The sequence below is a fragment of the Silene latifolia genome, chromosome 1 (assembly GCF_048544455.1).
Source record: "Silene latifolia isolate original U9 population chromosome 1, ASM4854445v1, whole genome shotgun sequence".
NCBI lineage: Eukaryota > Viridiplantae > Streptophyta > Magnoliopsida > Caryophyllales > Caryophyllaceae > Silene > Silene latifolia.
In genome coordinates this window covers 18,471,447-18,480,391 of record NC_133526.1, presented here as the reverse complement: position 1 = coordinate 18,480,391, position 8,945 = coordinate 18,471,447, and the positions used below count along the sequence as shown (strand labels likewise).

Genomic DNA, 8,945 nt, shown 5'->3' with positions numbered 1-8,945 from the left:
TGACTGAAAAATCAACCACAAGTGCCCTTCATTTGGCACACAACTCACTAAACTCAAACACACTCTCCTCAAAAATATAGAATAAGCATAGAGGAGCGAGACGGTCAAAAACAACACCGTCTGAATGAACTAACTGAAACAAGAACAATTCCTTTTTTTTCAAACCTTTTTTTTTCTTCTTTTTTCTCACGTCTTTCCAGCTCTTTTTTTTTTCTTTTTCATTTTTTTTCTCTTTTTTTTTCTTTCTTTCTTTCCACTTTCACGTTTTCTTTTTCTTTTTTTTCTTCCTTCTTCCTTTCTCAATTTCCCAACAACTCCAACAAGGGAATACGACCAAAGTGCAACCATAAAACTCATACCCAAAAGAACATACTAACTAGCTTGACTAGGCAGACTTAATTTGGAATGTAGCTAATGGGTCAAAAAGGGAAAATTTGGCTTATGTGGAGCTAAATGGGTGAAAAATATAAAGAAAGGGAAATTTGCAAGCACCTCCCTGCATGTGAAACCAACCACAAACCCAAATATGTGCATTTGACGAGAAATTGAATGTCATAAAAGTGCAAAAGAGACAAACATGCTATGCAAGGAGTACTACTCTCAATTCCTAATGAACTGGTCATGAATGTCACCAGTTATGGCTCTAATATCTCAGAATTTTCAAGTAGTTTGCCAATTTATCAGGTCAAGTCTAAAAAGTCGGCCATATTTGAACAGAAACTCGTAGACTATGCGTATGACAAAGCTAATAACCATCAAAAGAAGTGCAAGGCTCAAGCAAAAAGACAAGTTATAGTGCATTATCATCACGGAAATCTACCGTTCCGACTCAACCTATATGCAAAAATAAACGTGAATTTTTTGGAATTTTTGAAATTTTCTAATTTTTTTGGATTTTGTTTTTTGATTTTTATGAAAATAAACAACAATGCAAGCTGAAAAAGAAACGTGAATGCAAAGACAAATGCAAATGCAGACTCAAAAGGATGCAATACCCTCCCCAAACCAAAACGGACAACGCCCTCGTTGTCCTCCAGCATACACCAGCAGATATATACAGGGGAACGGGAATATACAACCAATCAATAAAAAAAACAATAAATATAAAGGAGACAAAATAAAAGAGTAAGAAAAACATACAAAATACGAACTTCCCCAAACCAGCCAGAAAACTGGGGAAGTGAGTAGACCAGTAGCTACTCGTCGTCGTCGTCACTGCTCTCACGGACATCCTCCGCCCTGTACTCCGGATCTCTCTCCTCCTCTCTCCTCCTCCGCTCCTCAGCGTGGGCTCTCTCCACTGCCACCTCTGGGCCCTCCTCCTCCTCCTCCTCCTCGTCAGCCGACTCCGGGTACCCCTCAGGTGGGTAACTGTAGAAGGAAGGGTGTGGCCAACCCTCCGGAATCGGACGGTGTCGCCTCAAGTGGTACTCGTACAGAGGGTGCAAGGCTAAGGCCATGTCCCGCTCCATACGAGCCTGACGCTCTGCAATCGCATGCAACAAACCGTAAACGGCGCCCCCTTGGTCCGGGACCGCGGGCGCCACAAAGACAGGAGGTGGTACGAAAGTAGCCGGTAAGACCGGCTCGGTCTGTGTCTGGTCGGTGGGAGTGGGAGTAGGAGTAGGGGTGGTAGTAGTAGTGGGAGTAGGGGTCGGATCGGGAGTAGCCGTGGAAGGCTGGGCACTCCCTGAAGGTGTGGACCCCTCTCCGGTCTCAAGACGCCGCTTCTTGGCGGCGGGTGCAGTGGGAGTAGGTCGGAGTGGAAGGTGAAAGTCAGGCAGTGGTGGCAGACGGTGGCCCTTTGCAACAGTGGGCAAGGACTCAAGACGGGGGAGAGTCTCACAAGGTAAGTCAACGGACAAGGAGCCGTCTATCTTCCAAGTCTGGTAGTCTGGGGTAAGCCAATGCTGAGAGAGCATGGCGTCCAGACTCAGTAGCCTCTCTCCAGCGAGGTACTGCAAGTCACAAGGCCAAACGGGAAAAAGAGAACGGGCAAGAATGGTGGCTATGCCACCACAGGCAATAGTTCCCGTCTCCTTCAGCTCCTAGCTCTGAAGGTACTGGGCGGTCAAGTAAGCTATGTTGAAGGTAAAGGGACCTTCACAATCAACGTTCAGGTAACCGCCCAGGATGGAGAGCTCGGTGTTTGTCATGTTGTTCGACTCCTTTCGGCCGAAAATAGTGCTCCCCATCAGTCTAAGGAAACAACGGACAGGGGGAAGGTGGACCTGATGGAGCTTTCGCTCCTGGTAGGCGTCCCGAGCTAAAGTCCGCCCACGGTGGCGGTGGACCTTCCTAGGGGCAACAGTCACGCCCGTAGAGGAAAGGCCAAGAATCCTACCAAACTCCGCTAAGGTCATCGGGAAGGTCCGGTTAAACAACCGAAAGGACACTGAAGAACAATCAGGGTCAGTCTCGTACGCCCCCGAGGAGAAGGTAAAGGAGCTGAGAAACTCGAGGCTCAGCTCCAGAAAAGTACGGCCGCTCATAGTGATGAGCCCGGCCATCCCCGTGGCCCGCAGTAGGTCACAAACCGACTCGTAAATGCCGAGTCTCACAAGTGCCGTTTTCTCTAGAAAACGGGAAGGTACATGCACACAGCGTACTAAATGAAAAAATTTCTTGCGATGTAAAACGTTAACGAAATGTACCTGTGGGTAGTCTGGGTGAGGGTCGAGGGAAGTGTCACCTCGGACCGTGACAGTGCCAGAAGTAGAAGCAGCAGCTGCTGTAGAAGTGCTAGGAGCGGAAGTAGAAGGTACTGGAGCTGGTGCAGCTCGGGACTGTCTACGACCCCGGCCTCTGGAACTCAAAGCAGAAGCCCGTGAAGCGACGGTGTGAGGAACCAGGGCTGCTCGGTAGGCAGCTGCGACTGCTGGCGAGTCCGCCACAGGTGTAAAAGTAGAAGCTGGTGTAGAGGTAGTGGCTGTTGTGGTCACCACTGAAGAGGGACTAGCAGAAGTGCTAGCAGTGGTGGTGACCGTAGAAGAAGTGGCACTGAATCGAGCAAGAATGGTGAGCTAGCTGGAGTAAAAACCGTCCCGCAGAAATTTGAAACTAGAAACACTGGGGCTGCAGTGGTGACTAACGCGGAGGCAGTGGCAACAGCAGGGGCCACTGTCTCACTCAAGGACGGGCTAGAGGACGAGCTGGTAGAAGGTAGAGTACTAGAATCCATCCTGTAAACAGAAGGTAGGGGGCATGATAAGAAAGATAATGTCTAACAGAGGCTAGAATAGCATTAAATCAGCATGTTAAACCTGAAAAATTCCCCTTCCAATCGAAAAATTCGACCTACAGCATATGATTCTCAACAAGTCCTCAAACAATTCTAAAAAGCAGCATGCAAATGGCGATAATGTAATGGCTGCTAATAGTGACTAAAAACAGCACGAAAAACCCGCATATGACAGCATGTAAGTCCCCTAGCAGTCGAAAATTTCGACTCACAGTACATAAATCCCAACAATTCCTCTAAGGTTTTCGAATTGCAGCATACAACAGCGATAGGGGACGGGAATAGCAGTTAACAACAGTGGCATGTAACAACAACAGAGGTTAAAGAAATCATGGCAGCTTATAGACCGTCTGACAGTCGAAAGAAATTCGACTTAGAAGCCCTAATCGCGAAAATCTCGCGCAAATTCGAATTGATCATGCAACAACAACAAGGAACGAGATTTTGATCATCAAGCAAGATAGATAAGGGCATAAAATGACAAATTAAGTCGAAAAAAATTCGACTAAACAGGAATTTCGAGCCCTAATACCAATTTTCCTCATAAAATTCGAAAGAATCAAAATTAAAATGCAAAGAGGTTATAGAAATCACTTACTTGATGGCAATGAACCTACAATAAGCAATGAATCTTCAAAGAACAAGAGAAATAGGCGATTTTTCGATCTCAAAACCGCAAACCCTAACCCTCCTTTAAAACCGTGTAAACGAGCACAATCAAGGGGGAAAATATGGGGCTTTGAAAGATTAAAATGCAAACAATGGAATGTAGGAAGCGGATTTGGTGATTAGGCACGAAAAATTGGGGATTTGGGGGAGTTTTGGGTCGCAATTAGGGAAGGGGTTAGTCGAAATTAGGGGCAAAATGAAATGAGAAACAAAACATAAGAGTTAAGGCAAAAACTCCCTGCGTCCTATTCATTTTCACTCGATCGAGTGGTTTTAAACCACTCGATCGAGCACTTTTATGCTCCAGTTGCTCGATCGAGTAGAATTCTACTCGATCGAGAAGTCCCCCTTTTTGCTTTACTCGATCGACCTGTAAAAGTGGTCGATCGACCAAATTTTCACTCGATCGAGTACAAAAAGTACTCGATCGAGCTCTTTTCTCGTGTAAGCTCTTGAATTTCGTCTTTTCTTCCTTGGAAAGCGTAAAAACTTCCCCAAACCTGCATAAAAACACGTGCAAGAGTATCCCAACATACCAAATACGCATATAAACAGTCTATAGTCTTAATTCTACGCTAAAAACAGTCTAAAAACTAATTGTCCTACTTAAAAGCGATAAAACAAATCCAACGGAAGATTCAAAATTATCTATTACAAAGTGTTACACGGGGCATTTCCCCGTTTAATTCCCAAAGCAATTCAGTAGCCCCTTGAAGGGCTCCTGACTGGAGGACGTCACCTCAACAACGTTGACTGTCCTCTTCAACTTGCATGAGCATGAATTATCATTTGAAACGGTAGGAGGGGAGTAGTTCACATCCACATAAGCGCGAACTTTCCTCATCCTTGCTCCTCTATCACCATCTTTAGCATCCTTACTTTCAATTTGATTGATAGCAGTTACACAACATCCTTTGACAGCTCCTTCATTGCTTTCATCTGTACCTGCAGCAAGGAAAACAGACGAACTTTCCTCCTTTTTGCTCTCAGTCTGAGGCGGAGGGGTAACAATTGCAGCACAATACTCCAAATTTTCAACTGGAGTGTCAATAATAGGATCAATAGAAGAGAGAACATTGCAAGGCTGAGGTTGCATGGGAGCTCTCCGGGACTTAGACTGATGAAAAATCAGCTCCTCGTCCCCTACCTGAAAGGTCAAAGTCTTTCCCCCGACGTCTATAACTGCACGGGCAGTAGACAAAAATGGTCTCCCTAAAATAATAGGGGTGTGTGCATCTTCGGAGATGTCTAAGACAACGAAATCAACGGGAATAAAGAACCTCCCGATCCTCACAGGTACGTCTTCTACTATGCCTAGTGGCCGTGATATACTACTGTCGGCCATCTGGACTGTCATGTTAGTGCAACCCAGCTTTGTCAAACCAAGTCTCTTAGCCAGAGACAGCGGTAGGACACTCACGCTAGCGCCTAAATCGCATAGCGCATTATCAATCAAATAGTTACCGATATGACACGGAATTGAAAAACTACCCGGGTCTGACTGCTTAGGAGGTAGCTTATTTTGAAATAGGGCTGACCCCACCTCAGTCAAAGCTACGGTCTCACTATCACTAATGGTCCTCTTACGACTCAAAATTTCTTTCATAAACTTAAGATAAGAGGGTACCTTTGTCAGCAACTCGGTGAATGGTACAGTGACTTCCAAGCTTTTCAGAAGTTCAACAAATTTGCTGAATTGTTGATTGGCCTTTGTATTCTGCAGACGCCTCGGGAAGGGAACCGTGATAGGTATCTCAAGTCCCTTGTTTCTCTCTTCCAATGTGTCTTCCGGAGCAAGTTCTGTATCCTTTGGACGCTTCTTACCTCTTGAACGAGGTCTTTCCGGTGATTTATCGCTTAAACGAGCACTAGCAGGCTCTCGAATAAGCTTCCCGTCATCAAAACTACTCGATCGACCAATATACCCACTCGATCGAGTAGTTTCCTCTTCAATGTCAGTCGATCGAGTGAAATTTCCACTCGATCGATCAACTCCACTTTGCTCATCACTCGATCGAGTAGAAAAACTACTCGATCGACCATTCTGCATTTCTTGATCACTCGATCGAGTGGTATTTTCACTCGATCGACCAGTTTCGTCCCTAGATTTGCTCGATCGACCACCTGAAACCAGTCGATCGAGCACTTTCTTTGCCGTGAGCTCATTTTCTTCGCCATAACACTGTTCATCATCAGTTACAGCTCTCCTTGGGTCTGATTTCTGCATTTCCGGTCCCTCATACGAACGACCGCTTCTCAGATTGATAAAATTTACCGTCTCGTGTGGATTCTTCTCATTTTGAGTCGGTAATTGACCCTGCTTTCTTATGGACTGATTAGTGGCTAATTGGGCAACTTGAGTTTCAAGTGCCTTTATGGATGCATCTTTCTGTTGATCACTCAATTGCCACTGCTTTGTGAAGGCTTGCAACATAGACTTAAGCTCACCAATTTCACTCACCCCACCGGAAGATGATGCACCATGGTTAGGAGGAGTAAAAGAAGGGGGCTTCTGATAGCCTTGTTGATTCTTGTGTGGAGGGACATACGGCTGCTGCTGGTGCGGAGGAGGTATGGGATTGAGCACATTCTGACTAGTCCACCTCAGATTGGGATGGACTGCCCCTTGATTATTGTAATAGGAACCCCCTCCTTGCCTATATTGCTGAAAGGCAAGGACTTGTTCCTTCTCTACAAGACAGCCAACAGCAGAGTGGCCATCATTACCTCCACATCTCTCACAAGAAACGGTCTCTCCCCTAGTAAGAACATGGACCGTATGAGGCTCCCCAGCAGCTTGTAGTTCCAACTTGTCGAACCTAGCATTCATGGTCTCCAGCTGAGCTAAAACCTGCTTATCAACCGCATGAACTGTCCTAATCCCATCCCTCGGGTTACCATACTCAGCACTGTGATTAGCCATTTCTTCAATAAGAGACCACCCCTTATCATCATCGGTGTTCTCCTGGAATCTCCCACTAGATGCCGCGTCAAGTATGGCTCTGTGGTCATCATACAGCCCATTGTAGAACTGATTGGCTAGGAACCATGGGTCAAAACCATGGTGAGGAATAGACCTCACCAACTTCTTGAATCGAGTCCATGCTTCATAGAAACTTTCATCGGGAGCCTGTCTGAAACTAGTAATCTTGGCCCTCGGCAAATTGGTGCGTTGTGGAGGGAAATATCTCTTGTAAAATGCAAGAGCAAGAGACTCCCAATCAGAACCCAAAGTTTGTGCGGTCCAAGTCACTCAGCCACTCCCTGGCTGAATCAGCTAAAGAGAAAGGAAATATAACTTCCTTAATCTTGTCCTGAGTTACCCCCTTAGTGGTGGGGATAGTAGAACAGTAATCGGTAAAGGTCTCCATATGCTTCCTCGGATCTTCATCTGCCACACCTCTATAAATGTTTCTCTCCACCAGATTGATATAAGAAGGACGGATATCAAAGGTATTCCCATCCTCAGTCTGGAGATTGAAACCTTTGGGAATAGAAGAGGCTTTAGGCACTGAATGACTAGAAAGTTTAGGCATCTTTACTGTAGAAATCGGACTGTCTTCCGTGAAAAGAAAATGATCAAGCTTTGGCTCGAAAGTACTCAAGTCTTCCTTTCGTGATTTCCTTATCAGACGGAGTCTATGCCTGAATAATCTCTCCGGCTCTGAATCAGCTGAAACTAATTCACACCTGTCTGACCTGGGCATAAACAACACTGAACGGCCTCAAGGAATAGGAATTCCCTGAGACGGATAAAATAAACGGAACGAAAAACAAACAGGGCAATTACCTCCCCGACAACGGCGCCAAAATTTGACACGTCTGTCGTATACCTGTCAAAAATAAACTAACTCAACTAACTATATAGCTAGGGAAGTCAGGTCGATCTCCACAGGGAGGCAAGATATTTGTAAAAGTCCGTCTATTTGGTCACAAATGGGGGGGGGGGGGGGTGTTTGATTTGTTAACTAAACTACGAGCTTTAAAGGAAGAGAAATAAAGGCAAAAGCAATAAAAGCAGAGAAATAGGATAAAAACTATCAGATAGAGAAGGACATGTCATGATTTCGGTTCACTACGGCAGTATAGTGACTCAGCTGTAAATGACTCAGACGAATTAATGTAAGACGGATGTTGAAAGGTCCTCTCGGTCCACTTCCTATCCTAAACAACCACTAACTTAACTTTCATTCTCGTCAGGGTAGTCTACTGTTTATAGCAGGCCTATTTAGTCCAATCTTTCGATCTAGGATTAATTGTAGCCAGATTAAGGGTTAACTTAGAAGTGTGCACTCAACTAAGTCGAATAAATACAATTAAATTGCTATGGTGACAGAGTCTTATAATCAATTCATCTGTTTCATCTACTACATCGTCACAATCCTACCGCAGATCCCCTAATCCCAACATGAAAGGGGTTTAGCTACTCATAATGCTAATTAAACTAACAGCAGAGAGGATTCCAGCAGTAAACATAATGAGATAACAATTAAAAAGCATAAAAGAGAATTAGGGCAAGGGAAATAAATGGAATAACAAGCAATTAAAACAACAAAGGATTAATTATTATTAAAGGTAGAGGAAGGAATTACAATCAATGCGAATCCGGCGTAAAGAACACAAAATCCGAGCAAGAATAATCCCAAAAGTAAGGTTACAGTGAGTAATGTAAAGCAACGTAGTAAAAGTTCTAATAATGTGAAAGATAGATAGATCCAAGATGTTCATAACCTAGTTAACGTAGGTTTAAATAGCAAAGTAGAAGAGTTTTGCGGAATTAAACATAACACGGGCTGTTTAAAGCCCATAAATAACGAAACCACTCGATCGAGTGGATTAAAACCACTCGATCGAGCAAACTCCTCAGCAAATCTACTCGATCGAGCAGATATTTACTCGATCGAGTAACTGGCCTTTCTGCAAGTCAAGGATCGAGTGGAAAACCACTCGATCGACCAATCTGGGATGTAGAAATTACTCGATCGAGTGGAAAAACTGCTCGATCGAGTACTTCATTTTCATTTCAGCTCAAGTC

At 44.6% G+C, this 8,945-nt stretch overlaps 1 pseudogene; it reads left to right on the top strand.

The window, feature by feature from the left end:
• The first annotated feature begins 6,966 nt into the window (after positions 1-6,966).
• On the top strand, positions 6,967-7,067 carry LOC141620987 (small nucleolar RNA R71; annotated as a pseudogene).
• Positions 7,068-8,945: the final 1,878 nt, after the last annotated feature.